The following is a 13,370-nucleotide window of genomic DNA, read 5'->3' as shown; positions in this document are numbered from 1 at the left end:
ATCTGTCTATCTTCTTAGATGAGATATCTGTTCAGATCTTTTGCCCATTTTTTAATAGGGTTGTTTTCTTATTGTTGAGTTTTCAGAGTTCTTTGTATATTTTTCGATAACAGTCCTTTATCAGATAACGTCTTTTGCATGTTTTCTCCCAATCTGTGGCTTGTCTTCACTTTATAGAAATAGTTTTGTAGTGTAAATTTTTAAAAGTCACCCTGATCTTTTTGGGGGACAAATTAACATATTGGTAGTTTTTACACAGATTTTAAATATGAATGGAATGGTGAAGGTTGTGCCATACGCGATTTTCGGTTTCTTCTATTGTCTGTTTTACTTTGTTTGGCTCACTGACTGACTGGCAGGCTTGAACAAATACCTTCCTCTCTCAGGGCCTCAGTTTCTTCTTCTGTAAAATGGTAGAGCTGAATCAGATGATGCCCAGAGTTCCTTAGCACTCTCGCTGGATACGTGTTTATGGCATGGCCAGTAGGAGGCAGAACCCCACCTCGTATCATAAAAACAGTGGGGGGGAGAGACCCACACCCTAAGCAATCCAAAGAAGGGATTTAACATGCTGACACAAGGTGAGATGCCTAGTGACTCTCTCTAATCTTCACCAATATCTCTGTGAGGAGATAGGCAAAGAAAAAAAAAAGTAGGGGGGGTGTATTTGATCCACTTCTTGGATAAGTATCTGGGATGGAAATCTCCCTAGTGCTGACCTGTTGACTGAGAAAGTAGAAGAAACACCAATACTCGGGGTTACAAATGAATGTAGGGGCGATCAGAAAAAAGGGAAGTGAAAATACCTTTTAAACCTACACATGGAAATGGTCAAAAAAAAAAAAAAAGAGGCAAATGAAGAAAAAGCAGTACCTACAGCCCACGGAATCCTAGCACCCCAGGCGTTCTCAGCCCTTAACCCTACCTTTAATTGTGGTCATTTCCTTGGAAGATCAAACTTTCTTCCTCTGATTCCCATTTCTTACCAGGTATTATTAGCTACAGTTTTTTTAAAAAACAGATGATGAAACTGAGGTTTAGGAGATTAAATGACCCACCTAAGATTAGACAGGAAGTGACACAAGAAGACTACACAAAAGAGGGAGCGTCCACCTTTCCCATTTCAGATCCAGACCCCACATTCCATCCTACTGGGACTGGCTCAATTTTACATCCTCCCTGGGTCAATCTCTCGCTTGCTATGCCCATTTTCATCCTTCCTCTTCAATCCCAGATGCTGGCCAATTTTATAAGGCTTTATGGACACATTTCAGATGACTAAGTCAGAAGAGACTATGAATATCACAGATGTCAGGAGGAAGAATTGAGAACAACCCTACCAGGTTAGAACGCAGAGCAGAAGCCAATATGATTAAGTTGTATAGGTTTAATATAAAAACCTGAACAAGGTATGCCCTAATATATGCTGCGTACTGCCTTGTGTCTCCAGGTCTACAGTGCCCTGTCTACAATGCCCTTCCACCCTAGACAACCTAGCCAGGATCTGCTATCCATCCTGCAAAACCTAGCTGAACTATCTTCTCTTCAAAGCCTCACCTGGGACATCCAGGCACATTAGTCAAATATTTCTTTTGTGTCACAACTGTACCTAAAACACACTTTCATTGATACACTAACCTCGGAGTACTATACACTTAGGTGTGTATAGGTCTCTGTGGGAGCCAAAAGTATTGTCACAAGAATCCTGTACACATTATAATTATTCGCTTACAAGTGTGCAAGATCCTGGAGAGCAAGATCTGGGTCTCATTCACGCCTATATCCCCAGCCAGCACTAAACCAAAGTATATATATGTCTATGCCAGGCAGTATTCTAGTGAACAAGACAAAGTTCCTAACCCTGTGGTCCTTGCATTCCAGGAGAGGGAAGTAATTAAGACACCTGGGTGGCTCAGTCGGTTAAGCGGCTGCCTTCGGCTCAGGTCATAATCCCAGGGTCCTGGGATCGAGGCCCGCATCGGGCTCCCTGCTTCTCCCTCTCCCTCTGCCTGCCTCTGCCTACTTGTTCTCTCTACCTCTCTGCCAAATAACTAAATAAAACCTTTAAAAAAAAATACACATCAAGACAAAACAAGAGAATAAGACCATTTCAGATAGCCATTAATGCTATGAAAAAATTAAACAGGGTTATGAGAAGGAACCAGCCAAGGGTGACCTTAGTCAGCTCAAGAAGGGTCTCTGAAAGAGGGAACATTTGCTTTAAGCCTTGAAGGAGGCGTAGGAGCAAGCCATGGGAAAAAGTGGGGAAAGACCATTCCAGTCAGAAGAGCAGCAGCTCCAAATAAATTACTGAGTCATGAAAAAGCATTGCATGTTCAAGGCACAGAATCAAACTTTCTGAAGTTTAGAATCCTACCCCAATCTTCCACGGAGGCAGTGGCCGCCGACTACAGAGAATGATTAATACTTCTTGAATGCCTTCCAGATCCTAGGAACGTTACATAAGTGATCTCATGTAATCCTCACAACCATAGATTATCCCCATTCTACTGGTAAGGAAATTGAGGCTCAGGGCAAAAGCGTAGATCTGGCTGAACCTTGCCTGGGCTCTTCCACATCACACCACCCTGTCCCCGGACACCAGCTGCCTCCTAATGCAGGGGAAGAAATGAGAGAGGAGCTCGACTCATTCGGATGCCAGGTGAAAAGCCACAAGTACCACGGAAATGCGCAGACCGAAAGCTGTTGGTATTTCAGGACTTGAACACAAGCAGGGCCCCTCTTTCCTGCCTCTGCCACCTGCCGTTGCCACAGCCTACCATGGGCACCCAGAGAAGTCCTTCAAATACATTTCCCAAGCGTCATGGTAAGGATCCAGTTTGAAAAGAAAGCTAGCTGTGGAAGCTGAGCCGTAGATAATTCCCTGAGCCCTTTCCCCGAATTGTGGTGTGCACAGCCAGCCAGAGAAACAAAGACTTGGGCCCTCTGTTGATTCTCTGTCACCTCATCTGAAGTCTAGGTATTTATTTTAATTCAGGACTTCATTCCCTTTAAAGGAAAATCAAAGGGTCCCTGAAGAGATGCTCCTGCTATGATTTCAATTTCCATTTCCTCCGAAATGGCTGTCAAAGGCAAAAACTCCGGGATCCTTGTGACAGTCCACTTTGGGTTTCTAATTTTGACAAGGAAACCATAATCTGGTGGGCTAACCCCTGACGAAAAAGGCAAGAGGAATGAAAATCAAATTGGAGAATCAACCCCCCCCCCAAAAAAAAGGGGGTCTGGGCAAAACAACATTCATGGAAATAAAATCTCCTGAGGCTCTAAGCTAATAGGAGCAGCTGGTGAAGACCACCAAAGACAAGAGAGTGAGAACGGCTTCCAGGGAGAGAAAGCAGAGTGGCTTCTTCAGGACAATGGAGCAGATATTAGCATTCCAATGAACCAGCACAAAGAGACCCAGACCAAGGCAGGGAAGGAGGCCCCATTCCTCCGGCCCCTTTTTTCAGGTCCATTTGTATCTCTCCACAGCCTCCGCTACAAAATAGGTTGGTTTCTTATACGTTATCTTCTTGCGTATTTTTAAATGGAAGTGTGTATTTTGGCTTCGTTTAGCTAGAAATAAATTGCTCCTCGGCTTAGTATTTGGGCAGAATATGGCCCCGACATCTGAACACACACACTTGTTGTCAGAACTTTGCTGCCTCCTTTTCCCTTTCTTTTAATAAAAGTTTGGATTCCACTGAGTGTTCTTCTACTCTTAAGCTCCAAACATTTCAAACAGCACAAAAGATATGACAAGATGAAAGGAAGTGTCCACAAATAGACAGCTAGACAACTAGTTAGCAGCTGTCTGCTTTTCTTCAGGGTTTTGGGTTTTTTTTTTTGTTTTGTTTTTTTGTTTTTTTTCCCCTCATGGCGGGGGGAAAAGTTTTTTCCATTCCTGAAGGAGGCTGACTACAGGCTGTCCCTCCTGCTCATGCTTCTCTCTCTCTCTCTCTCTCTCTCTCTCCCTGGCCATCTTCCAAGCCTGTTTAGTGTTAGAAGGGGAAAAACACTTACCATGCCATGTGTGACCCTGACCTTTAGAACTCATTGTCCTTCTGGGGCAACATGTGGAGAGCTGCAGCGTCTATAAGTGGAATTGCTCATTCTCCATCTTTTATAGTCCAGTGTTTGCAATTTAATGAGGTTTGGGTGTTCCATCCAGGAAGGGCATTTCTTTCACAAAAGGAACCCAAAGCATGGGTTTTGATTTTAAAACCTGCCCTGGCTTTAAGGAGTGGGTCTAAATCTATTTCAGATCCAGATCAACTGAGTTTTAATTTGAACTTATTCCTCTTCTTCCCTGACAGGCCTGGAAGGGCATTATTCTTTAATTCTGGATTTTAATAGCAGCTGCATTGCAAGTTGCTCCCCTCTTTTCTGTCTCTTCACGGCCTCGGCAGACCTTGAGCTCAGGAGATAAAGGTCCTGCCGTGAAGATGAAGTTTGGAGCAGCTGAGCCAGCTCCTCAGGGCTATTGCGGGCCCTCTCTCAGATGGGCAGCTCATGTTGCAGCAGGAGGAGAGAAGGCAGCAAGAGTTTTGCGGCCAGATTTCTTTCAAGGCTGGGAGCGTGCACCTCTGCTGGCACCCCACTCTGAAGCCCCACACTAGTATCCCCTCCTGCCCACCACAACCCACCGGCTTACTGGGCAAACCAGATTCATCCCCCGGCCCTTTCTCATGAGCACCAGAGTCCACGAGTCCAGGAACAGGTGGTTGGCCCAGAGTCTTCATCTCTCACCCACCGCACCCCAGCAAATCCATCTCTCCGGCAGTCACTTCTCTCTGCTGACCCCCTCTCAAATGGATCCCTGTTCACCTCCACGATCCACCGGCACCCATCTCTAACAGACGAGACCACCTGAAGTCTCATTTCCTGCACTGCGGCAGGAAGGGTGGTTTTTAAATTATTATTAGGAGTGTGCTCATCATCATCCCCCAGTGATTCTCTCCTGCCTCCACCTCAAGTCCAGACCCAGTCTAGGTTTTAGGGCTCCTCTGTGCATCTCCAAAGCTGCTTCCGCCATCTCTGGTGAACCCCTAGGTGACCTACTAACCTAGTAATTCTCAGGCTTCCATGATTTCTTCAAACTGACCCCTCTGCTGGGATATCCTCCCCCCACTGCAGCCTGGTCAACATCTCTGTTCACTCCATGAAAATATTCCCTGGCCCTGGTTGTGGCTAATAGTCCCACCACCAGCTGTCCCACAGCACCGCCCAGACACCCACACTGTGCCAGGGGACCGTCAGCCACTTACTGGCACAAGCCTCACTCCTCATGCCTCTGCATTCTGGCCAGAGGGGAAACAATCTGTGCATCTCTCTCCCCCAGTCTAGCCCAGGACTAGGCATTAATAAATAAAAATTGATGAGAGGATTAACTAAGTGAACAATTTACTTAAAAACAAGTCAAGACGTTTCTGCAGTCCTGTCATCCACGGTAAGAAAAGGCACCAAGACGTCCTCAGCATGGAAGCTCACTTAGGGAAGTTTGTCTGTCTAGGGCTGTATGTCCATAGAACGTAGGACGGTGTGTAAAGTGCTATGGGTGGGGATACACCCTGTCTCTGCCCTTCAGGCACCCCCAGTGCAGAGACTCCTCAGTGACAGGGTTAACCCTTCCAGATCATGGAGAGTCAGCCTGCAGACAGCAGAATGAGGCTCAGAATGCAGTCCAAAGGCCTGGATCCTCTGCCATTGACTTGCATTGCGTCTTGTGGAAGTCACATAACCACTCTGAGCCTTCATCTGTTACACAGGAAAATACCACCCATTCTGTCTGTTTCACATTCTGGGCATGAGTAATGAAGCACTTTGCAAACCAAGGGTGATACAAGCTGCCCATCCTTATTCCACTTTTTCAAAGGTTTATCCTCTAGTCAGCTTAGCATATATGCCTGAATTTTTAAAAAGTCTTCCCCCTCACAGTGTGCTCCCATTGGAATCTTAGACATGGAGGGGGGGCAGAGCAAGATGGTGGAGGAGTAGGAGACCTGGATTTCGTCTGGTCTCAGGAATTCAGCTGAATAGAGATCAAACCATTCTGAACACCTACGAACTCAACAGGAGATCGAAGAAAAGAATAGCAACAACTCTCTGAACAGAAAAGCGACCACTTACTGGAAGGTAGGACGTGCGGAGAAGTGAATCCCAGGCGATATTCGGGAGGATAGACGGCGGGGGAGGGGGCCTCCATCGGCCGCTTCTGGCAAGTGATAGAGCCGCGGAGCACAAAATCAGAACTGTTAGAAGTCGGCTCCGCTGAGGGACGTCGCTCCAGTGGCTAAGCGGGGGTGGAACCCTCGCGGGACAGTATGGTCTCAGGACCCTCGGGGTCACAGAAAGACCGGGGGTGCCTGAGTGCAGCAGAGCTCCCAGGTATCGGAGTGGGGAAACCGGCTGCAGAGACGGAGCCGAGGTGCGGACACTCATCTCGGGGTTGCCATAAACTGTGATCCGCGGCCCAGTCGGGCCACTGCTCCTCCAGCAGGGACCCAACAAGCGGCAGAGCTGGGGAAGGTGTTCCTCCCCCGGGAGGAGCGGCGTGAGAATGCACCGCAGGGATCTGCTGGGTTTGGAGACTCCACACCAAGTCAGGTGCCAGAGACAGAAATGCTCGGTCACAGGCCAGGTGAGCACGGAGTGTGGCCGGAGACCAGGGAGAAGGGAGTGACTGACTGCTTTTCTCTGGGGGCGCACTGAGGAGCGGGGCCCCGAGTTCTCAGCTCCTCGGGACTGAGACTGGGAGGCCACCATTATCACTCTTGTCCTGCAAAGCTGTGCCAGGAGCTTTCAGGGAACAAAAGCTCCCGAAAGCAAACCCGAGCAGATTGCTTAGCCCGGACAAGGGCAGGGCAATTCCGCCTCCAGCAAAGACATTTGGGAACCGCAGCAACAGGCCCCTCCCCCAGAACATCAGCACAAAAAGCCCGCCAAGACCAAGTTTACCGATCAAGGAGAACAGGAGAACTCCAGCGCTAGGGGAATACTGCACATAGAATTCATGGCTTTTTTACCATGATTCGTTAGTTTTTCAAAGTTAATTTTTTTAACGTTTTTTTTCTTTTTCCCTTTTTCAACCAACATCTTATCAATCCCTTTTTTAAAAAAACATTTTTATTTTTCATTTTTAGAGTCATATTTTGTCCCTTCATAGTAGTTACCCTTATTTTTGGCATATATATATAAGTTGTTCTCTCTTTAAAATTTTGAGATACAGTTTCTTCTAAGAGATCAAAATATACACTAAACCACTAGTGTATGGCTTTGTTCTAGTCTCCTGCCTGATCACATTCTCTCTTTTTATCTTCTTTTTTCAAATAACTTCTTATCAATTCCTTTTATAAAATCTTTTATAATTTTCATTTATTTATATTTATTTATTATATTTATTATAATTTCATTTCATTTATAAATTTCATGAAAATTTATAATTTTCATCTTTACAATCATCTTCCATCCCTTCATTGTATCAACCCTTATTTTGTACATGTGTCTTTCTTCCTTTAAAATTTTAGCAGGCACTTTCTTCTAACAGACCAAAATACGCCCAAAATCTAGCGTGTGGCACTGATCTATGCACTAGCCTGATCATATTTGATCATATTCTGTTTTTATTTGTTTTGTTCTGTTTTTGTTTGTTTTTATCTTTATCTTTTTTCTTTCTCTTTCTTTTTTCTTTCTTCCCTTTCTTTCCCCCTGGTTTCAGGTCTTTTCTGATTTGTATAGAGTATATTTGCTGGCGACGTTGTTAACCTATTAGCATTTTGTTCTCTCATTAATCTATTCTCCTCTGGACAAAATGACAAGACGAGAAAAATCACCTCAGCAAAAGGAACACGAGGTAGTACCGTCTGCCAGGGACCTACTCAATACTGACATTAGTACGATGTCGGACCTAGAGTTCAGAATCATGACTTTAAAGATACTAGCTGGGCTTGAAAAAAGTGTGGAAGTTATTAGAGAAACCCTTCCTGGAGAAATAACTAAAATCTAAGTTGAAATCAAAAAGGCTATTAATGAAGTGCAATCAAAAATGGGGGCACTCACTGCTAGGATAAATGAGGCAGAAAAGAGAATCAGCGACATAGAAGACAAAATGATGGAAAATAAAGAGGCTGAGAAAAAGAGAGATAAACAACTACAGGATCATGAGGGCAGAATTTGAGAGATAAGCGATAAGATAAGATGAAACATTAGAATAATTGGGAACCCAGAAGAAGAAGAAAGAGAGAGAGGGGCAGAAGGTATATTGGAGCAAATTATAGCAGAGAACTTCCCTAATGTGGGGAAGGAAACAGCCATCAAAATCCAGGAAGCACAGAGAACCCCTCTCAAAATCAATAAAAATAGGTCAAAACCCCGACATCTAAGAGTAAAACTTACGAGTCTCAGAGACAAAGAGAAAATCCTGAAACCACCTCGGGAGAAGAGATATGTAACCTACAATGGTAAAAATATTAGATTGGCAACAGACCTATCCACAGACACCTGGCAGGCCAGAAAGGACTGGCAGGATATCTTCAGAGCACTAAACGAGAAAAATATGCAGCCAAGAATACTATATCCTTGATATGACAGCTAGGCTATCATTGAAAATAGAAGGAGAGATAAAAAGCGTCCAGGACAAACAAAAACTAAAGGAATTTGCAAACACGAAACCAGCCCTCCAAGAAATATTGAAAGGGGTCCTCAAAGCAAAGAGAGAGCCTAAAAGCAGCATAGATCAGAAAGGAACAGAGACAATATACAGTAACAGTCACCTTACAGGCAATACAATGGCACTACATTCATACCTTTCAATAGTCACCTTGAATGTAAATGGACTAAATGCCCCAATCAAAAGACACAGGCTGTCACACTGGATTAAAAAACAAGACCCATCAATATGCTGTCTGCAAGAGACTCATTTTAGACCCAAAGGCACCCCCACATTGAAAGTGAGGGGGTGGAAAACCATTTACCATGCTAATGGACACCAAAAGAAAGCTGGGGTGGCAATCCTTATATCAGACAAATTAGATTTTAAAACAAAGACTGTAATAAGAGATGAGGAAGGATACTATAACCTATTAAAGGGTCTATCCAACAAGAAGATCTAACAATTGTACATATCTATGCCCCTAACATGGGAGCAGCCAATTATATAAGGCAACTAATAACAAAAGCAAAGAAACACATTGACAACAATACAATAATAGTGGCGGACTTTAACACCCCCCTGACTGAAATGGACAGATCATCTAAGCAAAAGATCAACAAGGAAATAAAGACTTTAAATGACACACTGGACCAAATGGACTTTACAGACATATTCAGAACATTCCATCCCAAAGCAACGGAATACACAGTCTTCTCTAGTGCCCATGGAACATTCTCCAGAATTGATCACATCCTAGGTCACAAATCAGGTCTCAACCGGTACCAAAAGATTAGTATTATTCCCTGTATATTTTCAGACCACAATGCTTTGAAACTAGAACTCAATCACAAGAGGAAAGTCGGAAAGAACTCAAATACACGGAGGCTAAAGAGCATCCTACTAAAGAATGAATGAGTCAACCAGGAAATTAAAGAAGAATTAAAAAAATTCTTGGAAACCAATGAAAATGAAAACACAACTGTTCAAAATCTTTGGGATACAGCAAAGGCAGTCCTGAGAGGAAAGTATATAGCAATACAAGCCTTTCTCAAGAAACAAGAAAGGTCTCAAATACACAACCTAACCCTACACCTAAAGGAGCTAGAGAAAAAACAGCAAATAAAGCCTAAACCCAGCAGGAGAAGAGAAATAACAAAGATCAGAGCAGATCAACGAAACTAGGAGCTGGTCCTTTGAAAGAATTAACAAGATTGATAAACCCCTGGCCAGACTTATCAAAAAGAAAAGAGAAATGACCCAAATCAACAAAATCCTGAATGAAAGAGGAGAAATCACAACCAACACCAAAAAAATACAAACAATTATAAGAACATATTATGAGCAACTCTATGCCAGCAAATTAGATAACCTGGAAGAAATGGGTGCATTCCTAGAGATGTATCAACTACCAAAACTGAACCAGGAAGAAATAGAAAACCTGAACAGACCTATAACCACTAAGGAAATTGAAGCAGTCATCAAAAATCTCCCAACAAAAGCCCAGGGCCAGATGGCTTCCCAGGGGAATTCTAGCAAACATTTCAAGAAGAATTAATACCTATTCTCCTGAAACTGTTCCAAAAAATAGAAATGGAAGGAAAACTTCCAAACTCATTTTATGAGGCCACCATTACCTTGATCCCAAAACCAGACAAAGACCCCATCAAAAAGGAGAATTACAGATCAATATCCTTGATGAACATGGATGCAAAAATTCTCACCAAAATACTAGCCAATAGGATCCAACAGTACATTAAAAGAATTATTCATCATGATCAAGTGGGATTTACTCCTGGGCTGCAAGGTTGGTTCAACATCCACAAATCAATCAACGTGATACAATACATTAACAAAAGGAAGAACAAGAATCATATGATCCACTTAATAGATGCAGAAAAAGCATTTGACAAAGTACAGCATCCTTTCTTGATCAAAACTCTTCAGAGTATAGGGATAGAGGGTACATACCTCAATATCATAAAAGCCATCTATGAAAAACCTACAGCAAATATCATTCTCAATGGGGAAAAGCTCAGCTTTCCCCCTAAGGTCAGGAACACGGCAGGGATGTCCACTCTCACCACTGCTATTCAACATAGTATTAGAAGTCCTAGCCACAGCAATCAGACAACAAAAAGAAATCAAAGGCATCCAAATCGGCAAAGAGGAAGTCAAACTCTCACTCTTTGCAGATGATATGATACTGTATGTGGAAAACCCAAAAGACTCCACCCCAAAACTGCTGGAACTCATACAGGAATTCAGTAAAGTGTCAGGATAGAAAATCAATGCACAGAAATCAGTGGCATTCCTATACACCAACAACAAGACAGAAGAGAGACAAATCAAGGAGTCGATCCCATTCACAATTGCACCCAAAACCATAAGATACCTAGGAATAAATTTAACCAAAGAGGCAAAGGATCTGTACTCAGAAAACCATAAAATACTCATGAAAGATATTGAAGAAGACACAAAGAAATGGAAAAACGTTCCATGTTCATGGATTGGAAGAACAAACATTGTGAAGATGTCAATGCTACCTAGAGCAATCTACACATTCAATGCAATCCCCATCCAAATACCATCCACTTTTTTCAAAGAAATGGAACAAATAATCCTAAAATTTATATGGAACCAGAAGAGACCCCGAATAGCCAGAGGAATGTTGAAAAAGAAAAGCAAAGCTGGCGGCATCACAATTCCGGACATCCAGCTCTATTACAAAGCTGTCATCATCAAGACAGTATGGTACTGGCACAAAAACAGACACATAGATCAATGGAACAGAATCGAGAGCCCAGAAATGGACCCTCAACTCGATGGTCAACTCATCTTTGACAAAGCAGGAAAGAATATCCAGTGGAAAAAAGACAGTCTCTTCAACAAATGGTGTTGGGAAAATTGGACAGCCACATGCAGAAGAATGAAACTGGACCATTTCCTTACACCACACAAAAATAGACTCCAAATGGTTGAAAGACCTAAACGTGAGATAAGAGTCCATCAAAATCCTAAAGCAGAATACAGGTAGCAACCTCTTCGACCTCAGCCACAGCAACTTCTTCCTAGAAACATTGCCAAAGGCAAGGGAAACAAGGGCAAAAATGAACTACTGGGATTTCATCAAGATAAAAAGCTTTTGCACAGCAAAAGAAACAGTCCACAAAACCAAAAGACAACCGAATGGGAGAACATATTTGCAAATGACATATCAGATAAAGGGCTAGTATCCAAAATCTATAAAGAACTTATGAAACTCAACACCCAAAGAACAAATAATCCAATCAAGAAATGGGCAGAAGACATGAACAGACATTTTTCCAAAGACGACATCCAAATGGCCAAAAGACACATGAAAAAGTGCTCAACATCGCTCGGCATCAGGGAAATCCAAATCAAAACCTCCATGAGATACCACCTCACACCCGTCAGAATGGCTAAAATTAACAAGTCAGGAAACGACAGGTGTTGGCGGGGATGCAGAGAAAGGGGAACCCTCCTACACTGTTGGTGGGAATGCGAGCTGGTGCAACCACTCTGGAAAACAGTATGGAGGTTCCTCAAACAATTGAAAATAGAGCTACCATATGATCCAGCAATTGCACTACTGGGTATCTACCACAAATATACAAATGTAGGGATCCGAAGGGATACGTGCACCCCGATGTTTATAGCAGCAATGTCCACAATAGCCAAACTGTGGAAAGAGCCAAGATGTCCATCGACAGATGAACGGATAAAGAAGAAGTGGTATATATACACAATGGAATATTATGCAGCCATCCAAAGGAATGAGATCTTGCCATTTGCAACGACATGGATGGAACTGGAGGGTGTTATGCTGAGTGAAATAAGTCAATCAGAGAAAGACATGCATCATATGACCTCACTGATATGAGGAATTCTTAATCTCAGGAAACAAACTGAGTGTTACTGGAGTGGTTGGGGGTGGGAGGGATGGGGTGGCTGGGTGATAGACATTGGGGAGGGTATGTGCTACGGTGAGCGCTGTGAATTGTGCAAGACTGTTGAATCACAGACCTGTACCTCTGAAACAAATAATGCAGTATATGTTAACAAAAAAAAAAAAGAAGAAGATAGCAGGAGGGGAAGAATGAAGGGGAGTAAGTCAGAGGGGGAGACGAACCATGAGAGATGATGGACTCTGAAAAACAAACTGAGGGTTCTAGAGGGGAGGAGGGTGGGAGGATGTGTTAGCCTGGTGATGGGTATTAAAGAGGGCACACTCTGCGTGGAGCACTGGGTGTTATGCACAAACAATGAATCATGGAACACTACATCAAAAACTAATGCTGTAATGTATGGTGATTAACATAACAATAAAAAACTACAAAAAAATTCTTAGACATGTACTTAGAAGCAAGTAGGATATAAGATACACCTATGGGTACAAAATTGTATTTTGGAGTAGGAGTTAGTGTGTTTTTCCTTCTCAACTGCCATCATAGAATTTCTTTACTGTTCCTCCAAAGACAACTGCCTCCCCATAGTCCAGACACCTAGAGGTGAGTCACCTAATACTTGGATGTAAAGAAAGGGGACACTGAGAAACCAGAAAACCACAAGAGGATATTCTTAAATGTTGAGTTCAAAGCCACCGGCCCAGGTGTAAGACATTTAAAGCATACTTTGAGAGTGAGTTGTTCTCCCACTAAAGACTCAAGACTCGATGGGTTGAGAAAAAGAGGAAGAGGGG

This window comes from Eumetopias jubatus, unplaced genomic scaffold, assembly GCF_037043125.1.
Source record: "Eumetopias jubatus isolate StellerSeaLion01/CBP00866 unplaced genomic scaffold, mEumJub1_p1.0 scaffold_15, whole genome shotgun sequence".
NCBI lineage: Eukaryota > Metazoa > Chordata > Mammalia > Carnivora > Otariidae > Eumetopias > Eumetopias jubatus.
Note: the sequence above shows the minus strand (reverse complement) of the source record.